The following is a 26316-nucleotide window of genomic DNA, read 5'->3' as shown; positions in this document are numbered from 1 at the left end:
AGCGCTGTAAAGACCCTGACTCTAACCCCGCAACCTAGCGCTCAAACGACTACGTCTCTCGTCATGCGACCAAGCGCCGGAACTACCATGACTCCATTCCCGCGAGCCTGCGTTTCAACGTCCATGACTCCAACTCCGCAATCTAGCGCTCCAACGACCACGAAACGAGTCCAATGGAATAGTGAAAAATAAAACACAACGGAGAAACAATGTCGACTTTGACAGAATAATGAAATCGATTAAATCGAAGGTCCATCTAGAATGGACATACTTGATGTGCATCCTGAACAGATTCTGGGATTTAGAAGTTGTTATTTGTCGTAAACAAAGAATATCGAGGGATATATGTGGATCAAGGAAGCAAACATGTAAGAATGACAGACGGAATCTGTTTAATAACGCCATGCAGAATGTTAAACAAATGAACCAATGAGATTGGTGTGACCCCCGTTGTGTTCTTCGTTGTCCGAGTATATTTTTGGTTCTTAAATGAGGGTTTACAGTCAAATCACACAACGAACAGGTAGGCGTTTAACTTTTCCCGAACAACCGCTTTGTTTTTTTTTTCTTCAAATTTGCCTGGTAATAAATTGTCCCCATTTGGAGGTCGGAGGCTGAATGTCCTTGGTTGGAGGTGTTTCGTACGCATTTTCGGGTGTGTCAATGTCCCTGGTTGGCGGTGTTTTGTTAAAAAATGTTTACGTATTTTAACCTCTACCCAGATAGCTTTAAGTCCGTTTAACACATTGGCGTAATTATTTTTCAAAATTACACCCTGGAAAATGGTGTCCTCATTTAGATGTGAAATGTTGCGTGTCCTCAGTTGGCGGTGCTTGCAAGTATGTGTGCATTTGTTCGTCCGTCCGTCCCACATTCATTTCTTTGCATCTCCTCTTACATTTTTCATGCAATTTATACCAAACTTTCACAGATTGATGCTCATAAAGTGAAGCAGCGCATATTGTCGGGCTTTTGCGATTCAACCATTTTTGAAAGAGCTATTGGCCTTTGCTTATTTTACATTTAAAATTGTTTTCTTCGCATCTCCTCTTACGTTTTTCATGCGATTTCTACCAAACTTTCACAGATTGATGATCATAAAGTGAAACAGCGCATATTGTCGGGCTTTCCTGATTTGACCATTTTTGATAGAGTTATTGCCCTTTGCTTATTTCACATTTAAAATTGGTTTCTTCGCAACTCCTCTTACGTTTTTCATGCGATTTCTACCAAACTTTCACAGATTGATTATCATAAAGTGAAGCAGCGCATATTGTCGGGCTTTCCAGACTCGACTATTTTTAAAAGAGTTATTGCCCTTTGCTAATTTTACGTTTAAAACTGGTTTCTTCGCAACTCCTCTTACGTTTTTCATGCAAATTCTACCAGATTTTTACAGATTGATGATCATAAAGTGAAGCAGCGCATATTGTCGGGCTTTCCTGATTTGACCATTTTTGAAAGAGTTATTGCCCTTTGCTTATTTCACATTTAAAATTGGTGTCTTCGCAACTCCTCTTACGTTTTTCATGCAATTTCTACCAAACTTTCACAGATTGATGATCATAAAGTGAAGCAGCACATATTGTCGGGCTTTCCCGATTCGACCAGTTTTGAAAGAGTTATTGCCCTTTGCTTATTTTACGTTTAAAATTGGTTTCTTCGCAACTCCTCTTATGTTTTTCATGAGATTTCTACCAAACTTTCACAGATTGATGATCATAAAGTGAAGCAGCGCATATTATCTGCCCCCATGAGGCGGGGGATATAGCTGTCTGTGACCGCTCTTGTGAACGTTTTGACAACTTTGTTTTATTTTTGTCTTTGAACGAGCGCATTTTTGCGAAAATGCATAAAAACCAGTTATATAAGACTGATTATAAAAATAAGATCGCAGTTTTTATATTAAAGTTAAAAACATAGTAACGGTCTTTTGTTGTTTTAACAGCAATCCTATATCATTGGTTTGCAAATCTATATTTACGCAAGAACATTTGCTCTCTCCAAGACAAACAAATTAAAAAATAAATAAAAACGATATATATGTGAGAGTGCAGCTCTAACAACACTATATATGCAAAAAGCTACAGAAACAAGCTCAGTAGTAAACAATTTAAACATAAACCCGGGTTAGTGGCACTGGGCAAACGCCAACGACATAGAACACAAAATCACAAACAAGAAACATAGAAGAAAAGCACAAAACTCCACAAACAGCACAATGCATACTATTTATATAAAAATAGGTATGTTTATCAAGAATTGTTAGGTTCCGCCTTGGAACGGTCAGTAAAATGAAAAAAAAAATATGGAAAGTTTTTATGGTAATGGAATTAATAGATTTGAATTTAAAAAGCAAGCATCGCTGTATGGGGAAATATGTACATTTAAGAGACTTGTTACAAATCCAACAGAAGCCATTGAATGCCACTTGTTACAATAAACAGGAAACAAAATTGCTCATAAGGAAGCTAAAGGATAAATGAGACAGCCAATAATTAAATATCAGCACATGCTTAAACGACATATTTCAAGTTTGAAGTCATGAATCTAAGTAGCTTGATAATAGTCAAGCTTATAATTAATTGCATATATATTGCAGGAGCACAAAATGCAACCCATGGAAACTTTGCGCATGCCTCTGATACATGTAGAAAGTCTGGTGGATTTGCCCCTCGGGATATCATCAATTCATTGCCGTTTGGAAAACATCAAGTTGAAAATTGTTCTGTTGCTACAAGCTTGGTGCTTGATAATGACGAATCACTATGGACACACTACAGAGCGGAATTTGGCGCTTATGTTGCGCCTTTTGGCTGTGCTAAGAAACTTCCAACAAAATTTAAAGAAAGCGTACACAGCACTAACATGCTTTTCGAATGCTCAAATTTGTGTTCAAGAAAACAACCTTATATAACTTATGTAGGGATACAGAATGAAGAGTGCTATTGTCTGGAAAATCAAAGCACGTTTACAATTACAAACTGCCTCAACGAATCAAACTTGAATAGTCCTTCTGTTGCATATATTTATGAACTAATTGATATAACTGTTGAGAAGGAAACATATGCATGTATAACAGCAGCACTGCTAAATAATTCGAGGATTTATGACGCCGCAAAATGTTCGGAAAAACACCAAGGATTGTGTACTAGCGATAAACGGAATGGTTCCGAAGCTGTTCAGCGAAATTGTTTGAATTATAAAGACACTTTAGATTCTATTGGACGAAGCCTTTGCATTATCGACAGAACTATGTACAAAGACGATATTGACCAGACATGCTCAGCATATTCTGCGAAAATGCTACCTAAAATTTTCGAAGGCATTGATAGGTATTTAAATTTCTCTGAAAGTTTCTATTTAAGCAGCGTACACACATTCAAAATTGTCGACAATGCCAAGTTTACATTTGACAATTCAACACTGACTTGCGTTTCTCTTTACAAACGTGGATGTACAATTATTCTTGAACCTGACCGATGTCAAAATGTTAACAGATTTCATTGTCAGTATTCGGTAATTTCAAAAGAGAAACCTGGAGGAAATAAGAAGAAAGATACAGTCATGCTAATCGCAATACTTTTTTCATCGGCGTTGCTGCTTATAATGGCAATATGCTTCTTTGTTCGATTCAACTATGTGAAACGCACCCGCAAATCGGCAGATGCATGTATACCAAATGTGAATCTCGAGACTCTCGAGCAGGAACAGGTCAGTACTGGCATCTATGACTATGTAACCACTTTAAGGGTTGCCGTTGGTCCTACACGGAGACAAAACGTTTACCTCGTTAGTGACGACATTATATTAAATGAGCCAATCAATACATATCATCCTCCTGAGAAAGACAATACCATATGCCCGACAGAAAATAACGAATATCACGTGGCAACCACCAGTGGGAGGGGAACACTGCAATCAAACAAGACTAGAGTTTATACATGTAATCATGTACAGCTTGGAATAGATGCGGGAGAGTATGACCATATAAGGCCATATGCCGAACCCACAGTCACTAGGAAATAATTTAAAATATGATAATGGAACTATTCTTTTTTTTCTCGATGTTGTACTTATCAGTTCATATGCTTGTTATTGTACATTATGTCAACACCATTTAGAAAAACATAACAAGGTAACTTATTCTAATTGATGAATACATTTCTATACATTTCTATTTTCTGTTTGTAAATTACAATAAATTCGTATTACATTTCGTTCTCGTTTATTAGTCCTTTTGTCGATTATGTGTGCTTTTACAGGTGTTATAACAGCTGATATTTGTCAATCCTGAAAAATAGCCGGTCGGCCAAAAGCTTGATTAAGAGGCATATCTTTAAATTCATTTCAATGTTCTCTTTATCGTGCAAACGATGCAACACTTATTGTAACAACTGTACAATAGTCAGAATTTTAAAATTCTGAATCATATGTTAAGTGTAGGGTAACAAGCGGTTGAAAGAACAACCAAGACTTATTTGTCGATGTGTCTTTTAATCAGTTACAGTCCACCAAACCCGATGACTTATACAGTACTCAGGTCCGCTCTGGTTCCCCGTTCTTATTATTCTCCCTCAACAATCAGAAGCATGTGTACCTTGTGATATCTGAATATTGTACAGTTTTATACATTTTATAACCCATATATGTCAGGTGGAATATACTTCATATAGAAACTGACTTCTTAATTGTTGTTAGTTGTTATTTCTGAACAAATCTTAATCAAGAATGCCTTCGATTAACCTGCATTCTTTACATAACTTATGCGTTTACTTTATTTTCTGTACTATAAGGAATGTTTCATAACCAGTATTCATGTAAGAGTAACAATTTTGAAATGCTTGACAACTATATGCCTTAGGCTTTAATGGTCGAACAACAATGACGTGTTTGTTTCTGAAACATATGTGAATACACATAGGGTTAGACAATAAAGGATTTAAACCAACCGGGTCTAATTTATTTTAATTCCTAAATTACGTTACATAAGGATTAACCATTAACATTAGAACCCCTTCATTTTAAAAGATAAGACTGTTGTTGTTGGATTCCTCTCTTCATACGTATATGTATTAAGTTTAGAATGAAATAATTTCGTCATTAAATATTTTTTTTGAAGCGTATTGACAGGACAATAATCTGGTGTTATACACCATCATAAATTTAAACTTGAATACTCTAAAGAAAATGTTTCTGAAACCGAAAGTACACGGTACAAACAAACATGCCGGTTTTAATTGAAAAATAAATCATTTTGTCAGTTAATCAAACAATAGAAGAATAGCCACTAAGACAATCAAGACGAAACCAAGACTTGATTGGGGAAGTTAACGCCCTATTGTTAAATTGTTAAGTTTTACATGCCTCTTAAAGCTGTCAAGTACACACTTTAGGTCAGTCATCCATCATTAGTGTGCATGCATGTGTTTGTGCATTTAAGATATTATATTTAGATTATTTTGTTCAATTTATATTGGTTTAAATTATATTATTTTTGCGTGAATAACTTTTGAAAAACACCATAATGATGCTTCTATTATGATATTATACATTTAAGAAAAGTAATGAATTCAAACTTAACGATGACTTTGTAGACATAATTTAATCATTTTGTTCATTAATATATAATTTCTTAAATTAGTTAATTAAAGCTATCGTTAAAACTTTGAAACTTCAACTTTGGGAAAATACCATGAAACTCTACCAATTGCATTTTTGGCATTAATTACTGATCATTGGATATCCTTAATATCTTAGTTCACTTCCTCGAGGTGTAAAGGCCAAATGTTCTGAGTGACATTCAATACAGAAACCGAGATACTATTTAATATTCACTTAAATCTTTTGAACTTAACTTTTAGAAAATAACTTGCAAAAACACAATTAACCTTTTTTTGTATATTGATTACAAAATGACTAGTTAGGATTCTTTATTGTATTAAAATGTAACAGTACAGTGCAATATTTGTTTATCCATTGTATATGGCTGCCATCCCACACAACAATCATAGTAGGCAGTATATGTTGGAGCGCCATTTGTTATTTTTGTATTAAACATGGATATTTACAAAACCAAAAATAGTAATTGTTAAGCACAACATAAAGAAAGTAAAGTCTAATTTATATCATTAACAATAGGAGTTATGATAAGTTTACATTCGACAAATATATAAGTAACACTTAATGATGCTTATTATTCCATACCTCCGTCAGCATAGTTACCCTTATAGTATAACATCTGCAGATGATTGTACAGTAACTGACGAAGAACCATTGTCAAGCACCGAGCCACAAGTAGGGCATTTGGTATCAGTGGCATTACTCACAGAGTTTCGACTTATTAAGCTGGTTCTAGAAGCCGACCTTCTACTTAGTCCTCTACCCTCGGTCTGGCTTGTATTTATAAACGAAGCACTATAGTGTGACCGTGATATACTGGTTAAACTTGACTTGTTTGGTATGATATCCTTCCGCCGCATGTATTCTGTGATCTGAGAGGAAATAACTGCTAGTGTTTCACGGGCCTACAATTGTATAAATCAAAAATAGTATGGTGTAATTAATTATTTCCATATGGCTGAAAAAGACTTTTCACGATAAATAAGTGCACAAAATGTTATATGAGCTGATACATACCAGTCGGTCGAGATCAATGGTTTGTCCGTTTTCCCGTGAAAATGAGACAAATGTGTATGCTTGCGGTTGAGTGACGTCGTTCTGTTTTTAGGCCGACAAAACCAGTGCTATCTTGACTGAAACATTCCTGATTAAATTATAAAGTTGAAATACAGGTATTAAGTTTTGTTTGACTTCTTTACTTAGAGTTTGGTAAATGTAAGTAATTTAAATCTGATAGAGTTGTAAAGCATTAAATTCGACATTGACAAGCGAAAACGTATCGCAGATTTAAACCCTTAAAATAAATTTTAAAAGAAAAGTAAGACCTAACGTTTTTGTTTTTTACCTGAATACGAATGACACGGTTCTTTCATATATACCTACTGCCAATTTTACATTAAACTAAACTGAAATATTGCCGTTTAACTAAATCCAAACACCGAACAACGGTGTTGATTTCATATTTTGCTTTACACTTCGTAATGTCTATCATATTGTTAAAAACTTACGACGCTATGAACTACTTACCATGAGCTTAAAGTCTGTTGGACCGACCCCGGCAAACAAAACCGTTAAGGGCAAGTGACTTCAAGAACGCCATCTATGTCGTTCAAAATGCCATCCTAAAATAATGGAACATTTTTAGACTGTCTAAACGTTTGAGACTGTCCCTGATTTATTTAATGCATTTTCTCCACCGCCTACAAGAAGTTCAAGAGATGGAACGTTTAAAGAAAGTGTGAGTGTGAATTAAGTTTATTGTATAAGCGAGACTTCTGATGATTTTTAAACAAATATTTTGGACTCTGAATTAAGTCTGATGCGTTGAATGTTTAAGAAATCAGCCTCATTTTATAAGAAATTGTATTTATGTATAATAATGTTTTCTATGAGCAGCAATCATGTAATGTGTTTAACGGATGTCTCTAAAATAAAGATATTGACATGAATAGAACATTATCACAACAATATGTGAACTCTCTCGATTTTACCGTAATAACAAGGAGGACATGGTAGACCTGGTTGTCCTGTGCAGGCTCACGCACCGCCAGAGACTCAGCAAAGGAGATCACTGGCTGCAATCGCGTGGGACCCGACATTCGAATATGCTTCACAGCCTTCTTGTATTGGCTGATGGATGGCGCTCTAGTGTAATCAAAAGAATAACCGTAAGTCAGTTATTTTGCTTGACAATGTACATCACTTTTAGTCCTTTTCAAGGACAGCTCATTAGTTAATGCTCCTTAACAATTCGACTGACATGCCCTTTATTAATACGCATTCCGCAAACTACCCACTTTTGTCGGTCAGGTTTAAAATAAAGACAAAATTTATTTGCAATCTCGAAATACATATGATTTTAAAATAGTATTAACTGTGGAACTTTCTCCACACGCCGACGTTGAAAGGACAGTCCAAGTCATCTGCGATCAAAATTGTGCGTAAGGGGAGTCGCACGGGAACCAGTAGGGGCGTCCCAAGAGAAACCGGGTAGCAAAGGTCAATGAAAAAAATGGGATTTTGTGGAAAATGAATTGATACACCTATACTATCAAAAAGGCATGAAAGAAACGGAAGATATATTGATTCTAGTTTAAGATCGATCGATTGTTCAGCATGATCATAGAACAACTATAATTTGACATTCGTGACATATATATTCACCTCAATTCCATATTCTTGAAATCTGTTCAAATCGTTCAAAAGTGGAAAACAGTGATTAATAGCAGGCGACTTTTTCATCTTAGCTCCAAATCCCAGCATACCAATTTTCACTTCTGTACAGTAACGGCAAATAACTCCCCCTAACGCCTCTATAATTTCCATGTAAGGTGTTTTCTATGTGACAAAAATGAAGTTATACATTTTAAGGATTAAAATTCGACATGTTGCATTTTATTGGGGTATGGTATGCAATGGGGCTGTTCAAATATTTTGAACTGCGCCATTGCATACCATACCCCAATAAAATGCAACATGTCGAATTTTAATACTTATATTTACATTCATTTAAATCTACATTTCTGCTAAAATAAATTGATTATTCAAGAGCATTTTCTCTTTTTTCTTTCTCCCGTTGGGTGGGTAAATTAGAACAGCTATCGCAACCTAATTTTATACCACAATGAATGCACAGATAAAATAGTTCCTTATTTATATGATTACTTTCTATCTTTTCAAGGTCAAGAATATTATAAATACGTATTATTGCTTAAAATGTGTGTTTTCGGTCCGTTATCGTGATGTATTAAAACGCAAAAACCCGGGCGCTATCAGGGGCCGCATCATAACAATGAAGGCTGAGCGACCAGGTTTTTGACCGAAAGTTGGTCAACAATGCTAAATTTTGTACAAAAACATACTTTAGCATATATAACGTAGCTGCATACAAATACCAAAACATGAAATAAACCACATATAACTTACATATTTTCTACTGAGTTGTCTTTTCCTGGTAAGCTGATGTGTTTACTAAATAGTTTTTTTCTGCAATTGTTTTGACTATTAAAAGCACTAAATTATGTCTAAAACGACTAACTCCTCCGAACTGTAGTTATTTCTGTCGATTTTATTCAGAACATACGACTTATATGGACATGATTCCATTACGTCGTATGCAATGAACAAAGAAATTTCAAATATATTTTCTCTGATGCTGAAGATGCTGTTCATTTTATCAAGAACATGTTTACCAAATTTTCAGGCTTAAATTAGTTATCAAAACAAACAATGGTTAAAGTATGACTGAATAGGTAATTAATTGATTACCCAATAGGCATTGCGTGTAAATAATCCCAGTAATCCAGTCAATTTTCGAAAAAACAACACTTTCAAAACGAATGAACACTGCAAAAAATGGCGTCGAAACAAAATGCAGCTGCCGAGTTATGTTGCGGCCCGAATCGAGCTTAATGTAAAACTTTTTCAATGACATCACTCATGACGTCATACAAGCACCCGTCATAGAGGTTATTTTGAACTAACTGTTTTGGCATTTTCGTGACATTTAACAGCCTTTTTAAACACCAACGTTTCTTCAACTGTTCCATCCATCATGAAACCATCTACATTCAAATCAATCAAATTATCGTTGCTTATCTTTTTTTAACTGCTTTACTGCAGATTACAGTTTTGCATGTTGCCAATATTGGCAAAAAGTTTACAACGATTTCATTGAAAAAAATAGTTCCGTAGTAAATATGCCCCGCCCCTTGGTATTATTGCGCCCAATGACAGGACAGAAGTATCGAACAAACGCACGCGATATCGATGGGTAATGCCATTGCACTTTATACAGAAATAAAGTGCAATTGATAAACAACAACCATCGTTTAGGAATGAAGTGTGAATGTAAATATATGAAGTTGTTCCACAAGGTTATTAAAAATATGCTTTTGAACAGTTTATCTGGAAGGTTAAGCATTGCTTTAAACTGTATTCGAATTTCGAAGTTTCTAAAAAAGTGTTTGAATTATCTTCCGATATTTTCATGACTTTGTCCTTAAATTTATTTTCCTATCAATATCAATCAATTTATTAGATACTACTTTTGATAACTTTTTAAAACCTTATTTTCGGAGATATCGTGAAGATACATCGTCTGTTCAGGTGTTCCGTTCGATGCCTGAAACAGAACAATACAAAGTGAACAAGAATGTCACAGTGACATGGATACATGACATATTTATATACATAAATATAAATCAAACAAGCTGTGAAGAACGTTATTGGGAATGTTAATAATCAAAGTCCATAGTAAAACAGTGACACATTGTATATATACAGATATTCATAAATGAAATTATGTCCGACAGTATCATTTCAATTATATTTTGTAGATAAACATGAATTGACATGTCCATGCATTTTTTACAGACATTATCTTCAAAAAAAACGTTGAACGATGTTATGAATTCTAAAACTGTGCTCATATTAATAAGACAATTTCAATATATTTCCTGTGCTATATTGTGTTTGCTTTTATTTGAGGAATAAACACTTTAATCGTGGGCAGAGACGGGCACTAGCATACCGTAAAGTCTATGGCGACGTTAAGGTTAAGCGTCATCCAATGTGACATAATCCAACAACGTGTAGTCACAATCTACCCTGAAGCGAGCCATTTAGGGTTGAACAAGGATTATAAAAGACAAAAGGTAGATGTTGAGATAAAATGCATTTACAAGCACGGTGGCTGTTTCGTTACAACTTAGGTTTTCTGAGGCTTTACTTACCATGTATTTCTTTCGTGGACACTGGCAATGAAACAAAAGTGTTGCCCTATGTTAAAGGGAAGCCAATGGCATTATCATTAACAGGCATATACTTTACCCTACTTGAAAGAAGCGCAGGTACCCGTTATTTGTGATTAAATACTGTTTGTCTTGTCTCCTTCTTTCTTCGGCGCAAGAGGTAGTTCTTTGTTATGGCCTTCCCTAAAGTAAAAAATTATCACAACCATTTATTCGTCTTTGAAGTTATTCGTATTTTGTGTGGATCCTAAAATAATTCTTACCAATGAAAACGAAAAGAAAAACATGATTTATATCAAACCTTTACAATACAACATTTTAAATCATCGTATATAAGTATTTAATAGCAATATCCGTATGGCATATCTGAAATATAAAACGGAATATTTAATTTTAAAATATGTTATAAAATGTCTGACGCTGTGAGTCATTTACTCTTTGAATATTGCAAGCTTAGTGGTTTTGTATTGATCCGTAAATAAATGCCTTTTTATAAATCAAAATGAGTCTTTAATGCCTTCAGTATTTGAGTAATTTACTTGATATTTGATTGGTATGCGAATATAAAGCCGTAATAATATAGGTCTGTTGAAACGTATTGCTGTTAATTAAGTTCCTTCTTCTCCAAACATGTCATCTTGTTTCAATGATTATGGTGTTAAAAACATATTGTTTTATAAAATCAATTTAGAAACAATAGTTTTCAAATTGCGAATGATCATATTACCAAAATTAGTGACTGAACGTCTTGCACTCATTTCCACAAAAACTACGTATTACGTTCGAAAAACCGAGTAAGTTAAGGGTATATACGATTAGGTGTCAATACTTTGTATTAAAATGCATGCTGTCAGATTATTTATTATTGTTTCGCCTATGCATGCTGTCAGATTACTTTTCGCCTTTGAATGCAGGTAGCTTGTAGTTATTGCAGGAGTCTGTAAGAAGTAATTAGCGTGTAAAGACGTTGAAACAGGCAGTGTGGTTCTACATTTAGTTCGAGTCGTACAGACAATATGCAATTTTAAACTGACATTATTGGCTTTCAGAGAAACCTTATAGTTTTGTTAGCAATTCCATATTCTGTTCCATGGAAGTTCATTCCAGAGAATAATTTCTCATGATTGATTTTATTTCTTCATTTGTAAACGGAATTGTGTTCCCTATCTTTAAGTTTATGTACCGCGTATTTTATTGCTTTACTACAATGATTGTACTTAAAGAACTTAGAGTCGATAGATCGTCCGTTAAATATCCGTTCGGTTATAACAAAACTTTCTACGTAAATATATTTCTGCTACCAATTAAAGTATCGACGAATTGAAAATCCATTTGCGATTGTCAGCTGCTTTTCTAAATAATTCTGCCTCGCTTATATACATGCAGTTTTCAAGGTTCGCATCCCAGATGTCGTTTAATCATTATATTATGATTAGTGTAAAAGGACAGCAAATTCGTTTACGCCGCGTTGTAATTTAGTTCATACGATGTAGGTCACAACTTCAAGCTGCTCATTTCAAGTACACAAATGACATTTTCCTTACAACTTAATATTCTCATACCAGGCTTGTATTTCGTGTACTGGAAATGGAAAATAGTCATTGCAAAAAGTATGCCCTATCGAGGAAGAAGCGGCATATCCGGTCACATGCATGCATACTAATAGTTGTCCTATGGACCTGCAATATTGGTTTGAATTATACATCTAACCTACTTTTGTATACAGTGTATATCTCTTAGTGTCACTACCCGTCGGCCCAGCATTTTATAATCACTAGTTCCACTGAAATGATAAAAACACCAGCTACAGTCATTCAACGAATACTTTCATACAGTATTTATTCCGGGGAGTTCTCAATGAATGGGATATCATAGCAGACTAGAACACATCATTATGACTATTTAACGTAAGTATATATGAATGCTCATGGTAATAAAGATAACAAAAAATAGTTCATGTGTGAAATAGAATATTAACGATCGTGATATATTGAGCAATAGTTAATGTAGTGTAAACAGTTATGGTTGTGAGAATGCTTTAGATGTATCTGATACATTAAAGATTCTTATGTTTAAAGTATTGATCAGGAACAATGAACAAAACAATGCCATTATGGTCTAAAAATACATGTTAATTCGGTTAATTCGGGTATCATTTTATTGTAGATTTTATTTGAACGAATAATCATATTAATTCGCAAATTAATTTTTAAAATAACTTCATTGATTCACTGTTCAATACTCTCTTTTAAGTTTGTTTTGTGGTGAGCCAGCTAAATGCAAAACAATTGCAAGGAAGTTTATATCCAAAGTGCTGATAATTTGACCATTTATAATGTTTTGCCTATATTTAAAAATAAATTCAAATATTAATATATATATTGAAATTGATTCACAGTATAACAGTGTCATCATTTTCTTGTGTAAAATTGTAATATGGTCTAAACACATTTTTTATATACCCAATCGTGAAACAAATACGATCTCTATTTCATTAGAGTAATAGTTTGATGATGGTTATTACAGTTCGCAAAGCCTACAGTTAACGTTAAACAACATACTACACATAAATTGAGAGTTATCCAATGACGTGTATCATACAAACTAGTAGGCATATGTTTTACTCTTATAATAGAATATAATTAAACTTCACGGTTTGATGACTCTTAGATTGCCAACCAAAACGACATTGGGACACTTCGAAAATTACATCCTCATAGAACTAAATTGTAAGGAAAACAAATCAAAAGAAAACCAGTGTGCATTGATCAGGGGAGAGCAATGCTATATTTTACCTTTTTTCTTTACCCGACAATGGGTAAGAGTTTTACATCTTGGACTTGAATCTTCCAAAAACGTTTTACGTTACCGATTTATCCAAAGATAGTTCTAACGTGTGACGGACAATATCTATTTAGATAGGATGTCCTGATATACATTCCATAAGTAAATCACTAAAACAAGAAAAAAACAAGATACCCGTTTAGACATTTCGACAAAAAAAACAATGGCTTGGTCTAAAATTCTCCGTTAACTTTTGAAAAACAAATTGTTGAAGAAACACTATTTAGCTGTAAAATAGAAATCGATTATCATATGTTTTTGTGTGTAAAGAAGTTTAGCTAATTGAATAAAGGAAAACTGTATCAGAGTTTTGTTGAAAATATGATGTCATGTAAACTCAAATGTCTCTGACAATATTTGTTAGCGCCAAAATACTTCAGACTATATATTAAACATAGAATCGCTGTACTTTTCATCTCCTTTAAAAAGGATATATTCAAACAGAAGAGAATTATTCCTTTTTTTCCTTGTCAGCAAATGCAAAATGTTGAAAACAGGAGCGACCAAGGCATTGCTCCTTTGATAGTGTGAACTATTTGGAAACCTTAGACCATTCCTGTTCGTGTAGTACTTCAACGATGCAAATCATTGTTTTGACTTTTTTATTTTCAAAGATCGTTGTTGTAAATTTGCTGTTATTTGATACACAATTTCACACGTACGTTTTAAAAGGATAAATGAATCATGCTCGCAGAAAGTTGAACTTTAAACGTATTTTAGAATCAAGGGTATGTTTATGAATACGTAACAAAATCTTTGAAAACTATGGAGTTTATCTAAGATTTTTTACGAACACTAAATATGTACCCTTTAACACCACCAATGGAGTAAAGCAGCGACGACACATGCGAATTGACACTGAAGCTAGCTTTCTCCAACTTGATGGCCACAATTCTGTACGACCTTGGTCTTGTCAATTTTTAGACGTGTGGTTGGTGATTAAATACATTCTCCCTCAGGATTGAACCGGGCTGACTGTTTCAAGAACGACAAATAAAATGTGTTTCTTACCTGTTTCAGACTGCAAGCTCGAGCTGGCGATCCCAATCTCCCTTACACAAACGCTGTAACCCAAGCCCGAAAGGACGCCATCTGACATGGAACATACACTATTTGATAGTTGACATACAAAAATAAATTAGCTAAAGGCCCCTATCTTATATTTATGTAAGGAATTCAGCATTTTATTTTGATACCGATATCACCCATGATGATGAGACAATTAACGACCTCACACTGTATCGTTTTTGATACAAATCTGGGCCGGTATGCAGAAATATCTGACACATTTTCTTAAGTTACGTTTCCCACTCAACTTTGATATAAGAATTTATTCATATCTAAACTATTTTACTTTTCTTCAAAACACTTGTACTTTTCTTTTAAAACTGACTATGAACGTTTTAAGAAATCGACATCAGCTAAGACTTTTTTTTAGAATGATTAATGAATACCACCACAGTACAAAAAGCTCTTTAGTACATCCACCAATCTTCTATCGTATTTCACTTAAAAATAAAGTATACATCAACATGCAATGCAATTTGATATTAGGACAAATTAAAAATAAAGAGAAAACCTGGGAAGTTGTGTCTTCTTGTCCGTCTCGTGCGGTAGATTGGATGGAACGTCACATTGTCGATACTGCGAGATATCTCAATGTACACGTCAGGCTGTAACACGCGGGATATATTTTTTCATCTTCATAAAATACGGAAAAAGCACCGCGTACGGGTGCCAACATTCATGTGTTTGTCTTTAAAAAACAAGGAACATTTCTTAAAATTTATTACCCAGAGTGATGAGCATTGCTTGATATGTGTATCATTATCAGGGGAAATGAGTTTCGAGGTGCTAAAACTGACATTCACATTTTACATGAGGCATGATGCCTCATAAGTACGCAGTCGTAGCTATTTCTAAATATGTTGTTTATAGTTACTTTGATTAAATGTTATAGTATACACGACAATATATGTCGTCTCGGAAAATTCTTCGCTTACCGTCACTAAAAAGAAATCGGTACTGAACATCCAGCTCGAGACAACGATGAAATCCAGCCAAGAAAGTTCGAGTGTTCACTTTAATTCAATCGGTCATTTCAATTCTAAAACCATGCGCGATTTTGAATATATAATTATATGTATTATGTTTGTAAATAATACTATTGTGCATCGTAACTTCGTATATATATATAATACATTTTCTTTAAGAATAATGTTTTATGTGTCAACAATTTATTGATTAAAGGTCATATTTACCTACATGTAATACATTTGATATATTTCCAAATTATTGCTGTTGATGTTTTTAGGTTATGCTTCACACTCAAACGAATCCAAATGTATGGGCATTGTTAACATTCTAAAATTGTTGAATAGCTTATGTTAATAGAAATATCCTTGTTTTATCTATGTTCTTCTACGTTTCTTGTTTGTGATTTTATGTTATATGTCTTTGGCGTTTACCCAGTGCCATTAAACCGGTTTTTTTTAAACTGAGCTTGTTTCTGCAACTTTTGCATAAATATTAATCATAAGTAACTCATGGGCGGTAAGCTTAGAGTGAAATGAAACTACGCTCTATACAAGTATTCAATATTTTGACGTGTTTTGTCAATTAAGTGGTCTAGATACCAATAGTTAAGAAAACGTCGTAAATGTTTCAGTTATATGTGATCCAATTGTTACACCTGCTACGCGGAGTGTTTTACAGTGAGTACAGATATCCATTTCCAGGTCGACGAGATCAAGGGACGACAACTCCACCGAACCAACAAAATCGTGATGGTGAAGTTTCGGGGACCTGTTAGGGAAGATAATTCAAGCATACAGTATCACATATTAAGGGCCTACCTTCACATAGTCATTCACTGCAAGGGGGATATTTAAATAGGAACTTATCGCCACAGTTTAAGTCTCGCCCGAACCGCCCCTCCTTTATAGGTGAAAGCTTTCCAATTTGGAGTCGTTTTAAGACACAATGTCTTCACAATCTTTCAAAATTATTGTAGAATATATTAAAACCGACCAAACCGATTGTTAAACAAACCAAACATATTCTTTGAGTTGGACAAGAAACCTCCTGCAAGCTCGTATGTTTGTTATATCTTGAAAATACATCTTTTCTTTCTTAAAACACGTCAGGAAATACGTAGTATATACTCGTCTAAAGAAAGTCTCGCGACAACGCCTTTTAACGCCTTTTAAAAGACATATTCATCAGTCAAAAATGTAGTCATGAATGCAATGTATGCTGCCCTGTTACTCTTTATGTTATAAAAGAGTCAAATAATTCAGCCGTGACCTTATTTGCGTCAATAGCTAGATTAACGCTTACTCTAAATTGGACTGTGTTCGAACATATACACAGAGAGTGCTTATTTGTGACTCTTTATGTTTTATCCATATGTGCAATGTATAAATTGAACGTTTCCATTTACCCAAAATCATCTCAAATAATTAGCAGAGAAACTAGTTAAGAATCTCCTTTTATGCGATGTTAGAAAAGAAACCCGGACGTGAAAAACTTCACGTATGTATAAGTTATATACCATGTTGCAAGATTGTTTTTGCAGAGTATAAATAATCTGATCATGCGTTGGTACATGATGTATTGAAGAAACGCACCGTAATGACCAATTATTGAACTGTAAGACTAAATTATAGGAAAAGAAAAAAAATATGACAGGCACTCTATCAATATTAAATTTGAACAATATTTCAACATTTAATGTAAATCATTTTTTCTCAACTTAATTATGAATAATAACCTCTGAGATAATTTCATTTAGGCAGCTTTCATAAGTCTTCCATAGTATCGAATTACTGGTAGAGGTATTATTAGCTGATATATTGTATGCAATTCAGAACTTTTTAAATGTATTCAGACAACATTGTAATCTGTTTATTTAGAATAGGGTATATACCAACTGGGAATTGGATTTAATTATTGCAACGGAACAAGATTTATCGAGCTAAGAAACCATATCTAAACAAATATATTGATTGTGCAATCGAGCTAAAATAAAATTTATAAAAAGTTAAACTAACCATGTACAGTGCATATGTACCTTTGGGTTTAGTGTGTTCGTGATAGCTTCCGTCCGCCCAACCTCGCGCCACTGTCCGAAGTGTTTGTAAAAGAGCACACATATTGGGTCGCTCTTCTTAAGGGTATCCAGGTTCGTGAGCCCCGTGCAGCTCACTAATATCTCGTATCGCGTGCTTGCTAGTGTACCTCCGGTACGCGAGAGGCTACCATCCTCCGCCTCCATATAAGATCTGACTTAAAAGATCCTTCTTATTTACACTTTGAGATCAGTGTGCATTATAGTCTAAGGTACATATTGAAACAAGAGCTGCGCCCGCGTATATAAATATTGTAATGTTTCTATTAGCCATCATGGGAAATAAATGGACGAACATGTGTTCTGTAGTGTTCTGTAGTTATGGGACATACTTCCCTGTACGTATTGTCATACTGAAGATGTTGACGAACCATCATTTTATTCAGATTATGGCTGTCTTATTGCTTATGGGGTTTTAATATGTGTGAGTTTCTAACTCATTGTCGTTTGAACCCTTGCCTTGTGCTCCTAAACAGGGTTTAGTTTCGACAACCGGGCGTATCCCTATAGTTTTCATTGTATTGCTTCTAAAGATTGAACTGTATGCACGTCCCCGCCGCCGGCACTACCAATTTGTTGATTATATTCTAATAACAATGAAGAGCTAACATAAACCATAATTAATTAAGAGCGAATGTCTTTTACAAGATTGAGCTTTGGAAGTACTGCAATTTAAAAATTCTGGGGCCCGTTCCAATAAAGTATCTTAGTCGTAACTTTTAAGCTCCAGAAAATTCAGAAATGACAACACCTATACCTATTCTATTTTTTCTCAACTTTATATTTATCGCTTTACTAGCTAAAGTTCAATTAACGCAGTTATGTAGCAAATAACGAAAATGTGACACTAAGATCATTTTTATTTACAACAATTATTTATTCAAACTGGTCCCAGGGACAATATTCAACGAACTTTACTTCCTATCTTAAGTTGATTTATTCAAATCAGTCCGATTAAACACAGTAAAGGTGTTTCAATACCTATAGAACTCCCAAATGAAAGGTGTTTTTGAAAGAAGCATTCATACAGCAATCAAATGGTTTAAGTGATAGTTTATATACATATTAGGTTATAAGAAAGGTATATTTATATTTAATATTTAGTTCTGATTTCAAAATCAATATATCTGGTTAAAAGAAAATGGGAAAGTCCGCTTTAAAGATCGATACAATTGCACGTAAATGCTTATATTTAATATAAATGCTTAAGGGACTACTGTTTATCGAACAACAGACAAACATAGATAATTGTTAGAAAACACAATTATCACTAAAACAAGTTCTCTTGGCAAATATATTTACGCTTGCTGTTGAGATGCACTTACAGTAATGCATTAAAATGTTCATTGCTTTTATATATATGGGCCATGTATTTAATCTTAACCGAATTTATTATGCTCTTGAGTCTACTGACCATTTCATAAATCATCCATTTAGCCCTGGATCCTATAAATATGTTATACCAATACTGCACAACAATTCACTTTTAAATTTCGCCATCCACACTTATGAAATTCTTTAACGTTATTGAATAGAATTCAATATCAATGGACATTCATTTACATCCCGCATTATCATTAGCAAGTCTCGTGCCATCGGACTCATGTTAACATAGAAATATCCTATTGATATTATTCTCTATAGCTATCGAAACAAACTAAAGGCCTTTTACAACAGATTAACATCAGATCTCAATTTATTTCATACCACATCGAAAACAATTTAATTTGAAACACAGAGATGCGACAAAACTATATTTGTTTTTCTTAAATGTGTTAAAAGATGCACTCTTACTCCCAAATTAAATGTAGCACAAATAATATAATTGTTTTAATTTACCGAAAATGATGAATAAATATCGAAATCATTGGATCTTATGAAGGATACCAGGTTTAATTTGAGTGAAAGGTGCAGATAATTACACGGTATTTTTATCTTATGAGACGATAGTTGATCAATGTATTTTTAGCACTCACCAATCATTTTATATTTGTGCGTTTTCAGCTATTAAATACACGATTTCAGTCTTGTTTTCAGTAAGAAATATTTTCCATAATTGTATTATTTAGAAAGTAGTTAACGGTTTATCACTTACAATGTATGTTTAGTATACATGTGTATGTATTCATTTTAAATACGAATGTCTCCCTAATAAGGAACATTGGTTATAAAATTCATACAAGCAGCGATCTTCAATTTGTTCTGACCAACCCCAAGTACTATAAACGGCTTGATTTGCATTTAGTTTAATGAATGCACCTCATTCTTAACTAAGGTTACTATCAAATTTTCTTTTATTTTCCCAATCCATTTCAAGAATATCTTTCACGTGGGCATATCTAAATTGAACGCATCTTTAGGGTGTTCCTAATTAAATTATTAAGAATAACTTATCTCCTCTTCTTTTTATAAATGATATTGACATTTACCCCACTTGCCCCAAACGCGACCACAAACTATAACGGCATATAAAGTTGCTGTATACAAAACAGAAAACGTGAGTTTTGTTTGGCACTTCTTTCGGCTGTAGTAAAGCTTTTCTTTACATGTTCGACTAATCGAGATGTTTATATCAAACGCCATGTTTGTATGCACATTGAACATAACGTTCATATTATTTTATGTTTATTTTGTAAAATGGTACGAAATTTGTGTGTCTTGAATACTTTTTCAACTCTTTTCCAAGTATTCATACATACTTAATGCGAATAGAAAAATACTGAAAAAATATTTGTGTAAGACAAATGTAATGATTAGTTTAAACCATTGGTAAAATATAGCATGTTTGCTTTACACATTTCCTTCCTATGTTGTTATTTTCATAGTTTGTCTTTCAGTCTGTGTATTTGCAGTCGCATGCAAACTAGGCGTAAAAAGAGTTTTGTTTTAATTGGTTCAGTTGAGTTGATAGTATATAATGAATTCGACAACCGCGGCATGTTTTCTAAGACTCGACGGTTACGATTGTTGGACACAAATGCATTATTTCTCAATTAATTCTAATTGTGTGCTATTTGACACTGTTTATATAATTAAGAAAACAAACTGCATACAAACTGTATTTGTTTTTTAATATAAACTTTTCTTTGGTCAATCGGTAAGCTATTTGTTCTTTATGTTACTAATCATACTGCAAACATCATAACATGTACGTTTTTATGTTGTTTCAAAGATATTTCTTTTGTCATGCGTACATGATTATCAAATAAACTGCCCCTATTTACTATTGTCTACTTCCACTATTGATATTTATTTAATAAAAATATATTGATTTACTTTTGCAGTTGAACATTAGATAAAAGACAGATTAAAAAATAATCAGGAAACGCCGCATTGCGACGTAACCAAGTTGTAAATGATTGCCAGAGAAACTTAAGCCTTCGTTGTGAGGTACAGTTTTAACTGTTTTTCAATTTTTATTAACAGTGACGTTGACCTTGACCCCAGGAGCTAAATGCAACCCGATGAAGTCCTCCTTAAACACTTCCTACGTACTAAAATTGGTTACAATATGTCAACCCTAGCTAAAGTTACTACGTACCAAACGGTTATCCAACAGTGACCTTGACTTTGATCCAAGGGGCCCAAAACGTAATTCAATGAAAGGTCTCCATAAACTATATATAACCAGTTTGGTCGCAATATGTCGACAGTTATTCGGTGCCAAACGTTTTTCTTTTTAGAAACAGTGACATTGACCCTAGGGGCACCAAACGCAATCCCATAAAAAGTCTCCATAAATTTTCCCCATACTTGACATTGACCATGACTCCCAAAATCCAAAACACAATTCCATAAAAGGTCTCCTTAATATCAAGTTTGGGTGCGATATATCAACCCATCCAGCAATTATTCACTATCAATCACTTTTCTATTTGTAACAGTGATCTTGACCTTGACCCTAAGGGCCCCATAAGCCATCACATGAACGGTCTTTATGAACTCTTCCTAGATATTCATTTGGATCACATTTATACTATTTGAGAGTGACTTCGTCCTCATACCGGCCCGCCCCAACAACGACGTATATCATTATTATAACTAGGTCTCAATTTAGGGTATAAATTATATGGAGTTATGCAACCTTATTGTTATATAGTCGTCAATATTTGTGTGAAATATTAAGTCCTTTGAATGAATGGTATGGAAGTTCTTCGTAAAAATCCCAACTTGCCTTAAAACTTAGACTTAACAAAATGTACCCTAAATTTTTAACCTTAGTTTCGAAGTCAATCAGGGTCAATAATTCGTATTTATATGGAGTTATGTAACCTCATTGTGTGATTGTCCTGAATGACCATGTGACGTATTTAGTGAATTAGATGAAAGGTTTTGGCATGGCGTCAAACAGGTGGCTTCTGCTCTAATATTTAAGTTCAAAATGATGAAAAGTGATGACATTTAGAGTGTAGGTAGCTTATGTGAAGACATGTTTTTATGGCTTTAAGGGTTGGTGGGGTAAAGGCCGATTTTGTTGTTATTCTAAACACTGAAACGTTGCTTCCGCTCAATTACTTTAGATAGAAAAAAAGTTAGTTATATAACTTGTGTGTGAAACGTTTTTGAAGTATTTGTATTTGTTTGAGCTGGTGTGGTTAAGGTCAATTAAGCTGTTATTGAAGTAGAAATAAATATTTCTCCTCAAACACTTATAGATACTTATACAGATAAATAACGGATTATAAAACTTGATGCGTATAAACCTTACGTGAACACATATTTAATAATTGCTTTTTTGTACCGTATATCAAGGTCAATGTCGCTAATATTAAAATTTAAAAAATGGTTTCTGCTCAGTAACGTTACTAATTTGCAATATATGTAAGCGATTGTTTGTTAAAAAGTAAATGTGAATTTTTGCAATGGAGTCAATGTCAATGTCATTGATAATAACAAGTCAATATACTTAAAGATTAAGACTAATGTGTGGTGATAAAACTTAGTATATTGGATGCTTATTTGAACATGTACCTTATGATTTGATTTAGGAGACAGTGTGGTCAGTCTCAAGGAAGGTATTTTTTATTTTCAAATATTCCACATTACACAACAGAATTAATCACATACACATGCAATGTAAAACATATGGTTTTTATCATGTAATGCTTTTTTAAGAAGTGAGAGTGGTGCCTATACAGAAAAAATAGACATTTTTATATCGTTAAACAAACTGATAAAAAAAGAAGAGACAAAACAAAAAGGAGAGATCAATTTTAACTAAATAAATAAACATATAAATATTAACAAGATAATAAAGCATTCATAAACTACGAAAATTTAGAAAGAAAAAAAGAATGTACTAGAGGGTGTTTCTCAATTTACTAGGGTGTTTATGTTTTCTTTTAAAACATGCCATTTTTACTCGTGGATTGTTAATTTGTCATTCTTGAATGCAATTTCATGTTCGATTTTGTTTATCAAAGAAGGTATTAAACTTTAAATATAGCCAGCTCATTTACCCATTTCCCTTAGAATTTGTCAACGCAACGTGGTACTGAATTAATTAAAATTGAATTAAAGTCAATGCTAGTATCTTAAATCAGGACTGACGTAAAAGGGTAAGTGTTTTACTTAGCGCTCTTTTTTGGACATCAGCTCAGATCATATAGAGGGTAAGAAGTGTAAATATTACTGTTATTGAAGATGTGTGTTAGTAGTGTCAACACCAATGTCATTTTTAATGAAAATGTAGACTTATGTACAGTCATTTAACGGTTTATATCGGAAGGTAATATAAGAGGATTCGGGGTCGGTTGGAAAAAGATGAAGGCCCCTGCTTTATTGAGTTACCAACAGCTAATGCCTAATATTCTGAATGCATGCACCAGTTTTATTTAAATACTAAAATATGTCAGATCTAAATCACAACCTATTTTAGTGCAAATAAATGTATGACTCAATTTAAAATCATATATGTTTTACGAGTTTTAAATTTTTCCCATTTAAGATCTTTATTAACATAAATGCTCGTTACTCTATTAGATAATTAATCTTAGAGCAAAATGAGTATTTCAGTCATAACCAAATAATTATGAATTTGACTCAATTGTTTGATTCATATTTGATGGAGTTATAAAGATTACTAATTTCGGCTTTAGAGTGCAAATAGTCACAAATTTGAATAACAATTTAAATCAACCATTATTCATTTCCTTTCCAATTCCATTATATACAATAAATTAATCATGTTTTCAGTTGCGACATAACTTTAATTTTTGCGTGAAAGTAGGACAAGGAATCAAAATCCCGGTGTTATCCCATTGCGGCGTTTCACTTTACATTTGAAGTAACATTTTGCAATCAGTTTGATTTCTTTTATGGAATTGCGTGTATATAAATTTAAAATAAATGTAAACACACACCAACGTTTGGAAATAGAGAACACTATGTATATATTTTACCAATCCAAACAAGGCAAACGAAAGATAACTGACAGTCAACAGCATCACTTGAGCACATGCTTAAACGCCATGTTCAAGTTTGAAGTCATGAATCTAAGTAGCTTGATAATAGTCAAGCTAATATTTAATTGTATTTATACTGGAGAAGCACAGAATGCAACCCATGGAAACTTTTCGCATGCCTTGGAAACATGTAGAAAGTCTGGTGGATTTGCTCCTTGGGATATTATCAATTCATTGCCGTCTGGAAGTCATCAAATAGAAAATTGTTCTTTTGCTAAAAGCTTGGAGCTTGATGATGGCGAATCACTATGGACACATTACAGAGCGGAATTTGGAGCATATGTTGCTCCATTCGGCTGTGCTGAGAAACTAGCAACACATTTTAAAGAAAGCGTGAACAGTACTAATATGCTTTACGAATGCTCAAAAGCATGTTCAAGAAAAGAGTCTACTAGTAAGATAACTCATGTTGGAATACAGAATGAGGAGTGCTACTGTATGGATGATGAAGGCTTGCCAACAGTAACAAGCTGCCAAATCGAATCAAAATTGAATAGTTCTACTATTGCATTCGTCTATAGATTAACTAATATAACTGTTCAGAGGAAACATATGCATGTATAACATCATTCATCCAGAATAATTCGAGGATTTATAAAACTGCCAAATGTTCAGGGAAACATAAAGGATTGTGTACTTGTGATATAAAACATTGTTTCGACGTAGTACAAGCGAATTGTTTAAATAATTATGACACATTGGATTCTATTGGACTAAACCTTTGCATTCTAAACAGATGTTCAAAGACGATATTGATGAGAAATGCCGAGCATATTCTGCGCAAATGCCACCCGTAATTTACCATGGCATGGATAAGTATTTAACAAATTACTCTGACAGGTTCTATTTGAGCAGCGTGAGAACATTTAAATTAGTCGACAATGCCAAGTTTTTGACAATTTAACAATGTCTTGTGTTTCTCTCTACAAACGTGAATGTACAGTTATGCTTGAACCTGACCGATGCCAAAATATTAACAAATTTCGTTGTCAGAATACGAGTTTAAGAGAACAAAATGAACTGAATGTGGAACACGATACTGTCATTCTAATAACAATACTTATACCATCGACGGCGTTGCTTATACTGGTAATATGCTTCGTTTTTATATTCAACTATGTGAAACGCACCCGTACAACTGCAGAAGTTTGTTCACAAAATATGAACCTTGAGACTATCGAGCACGAGCATGTCTATACTGGCTTGTATGACTATGCAATCGCTTCAAGTGATGCCGAATGGCCTACATGGATACAAAATGTTAACTACTTAAGTCGAGACATGATATTAGGCGAGCCCGACCATTCCGATCGTTCTCCTGAACACATTATGTGACCACCACCATCGGGAGGGGGAAAACAACTAAACGAAGCTAAAATAGATATGTTCTCACATACATCTCGGACGAATTGTGGGAGAGAATGACAATATAAGGCCAGATGCTGAACACTCGATCACTCAGAAGTAACTTTGTTAATGGAACTTTCTCTTTCTTCAAGTTTGTACTTAACGGTTCATATGCTTATTGTTTTTCTACAGTATGTCAGAAAAATTAAAAAAACAATATGACTATAACGAGCATATACCTCATTGTTTTGTAAATGCGATGTCATGAATTTCTATATGCTGTGTATATACTATAGTGATTGTATTGTTATTGCTGTAAACTGATACTTGTTTTTGTAGTTCGTTCTTAGTTATTCGTCCTATTGTCGTTTACAGGGTCCTATCAGCTGAATTTTGTCATTTTTTAATATCAGGGAGTCTGTTTGAGTATGGGGATTAATGCCCAAAGAAGAATAATGCGGCTTCGAAATCGTTCCTTAAGTTATTTTATTTCAATTCAATGTACGTCCTACTGTTTTTGATGCAAATGTCTGAGCAAACATGCAAATGTGACATCTTTACAACTCCACTTTAGTCCTAAGTTAAAATGACTCTCTTATTCAAAATCAATACATTCAAATGCATAACAAACACAAATTTTGAGTAATAAACCGTAAAC

At 33.7% G+C, this 26316-nt stretch overlaps 1 pseudogene; it reads right to left on the bottom strand.

Moving 5' to 3' along the window:
* Positions 1-6227: 6227 nt before the first annotated feature.
* The window catches only part of LOC128237670 (copine-9-like), a 46156-nt pseudogene continuing 26067 nt past the window's right edge, over positions 6228-26316 (bottom strand).

This window comes from Mya arenaria, chromosome 6, assembly GCF_026914265.1.
Source record: "Mya arenaria isolate MELC-2E11 chromosome 6, ASM2691426v1".
Classification (NCBI taxonomy): domain Eukaryota; kingdom Metazoa; phylum Mollusca; class Bivalvia; order Myida; family Myidae; genus Mya; species Mya arenaria.
This window is presented reverse-complemented; position numbering and strand designations above follow the sequence as displayed.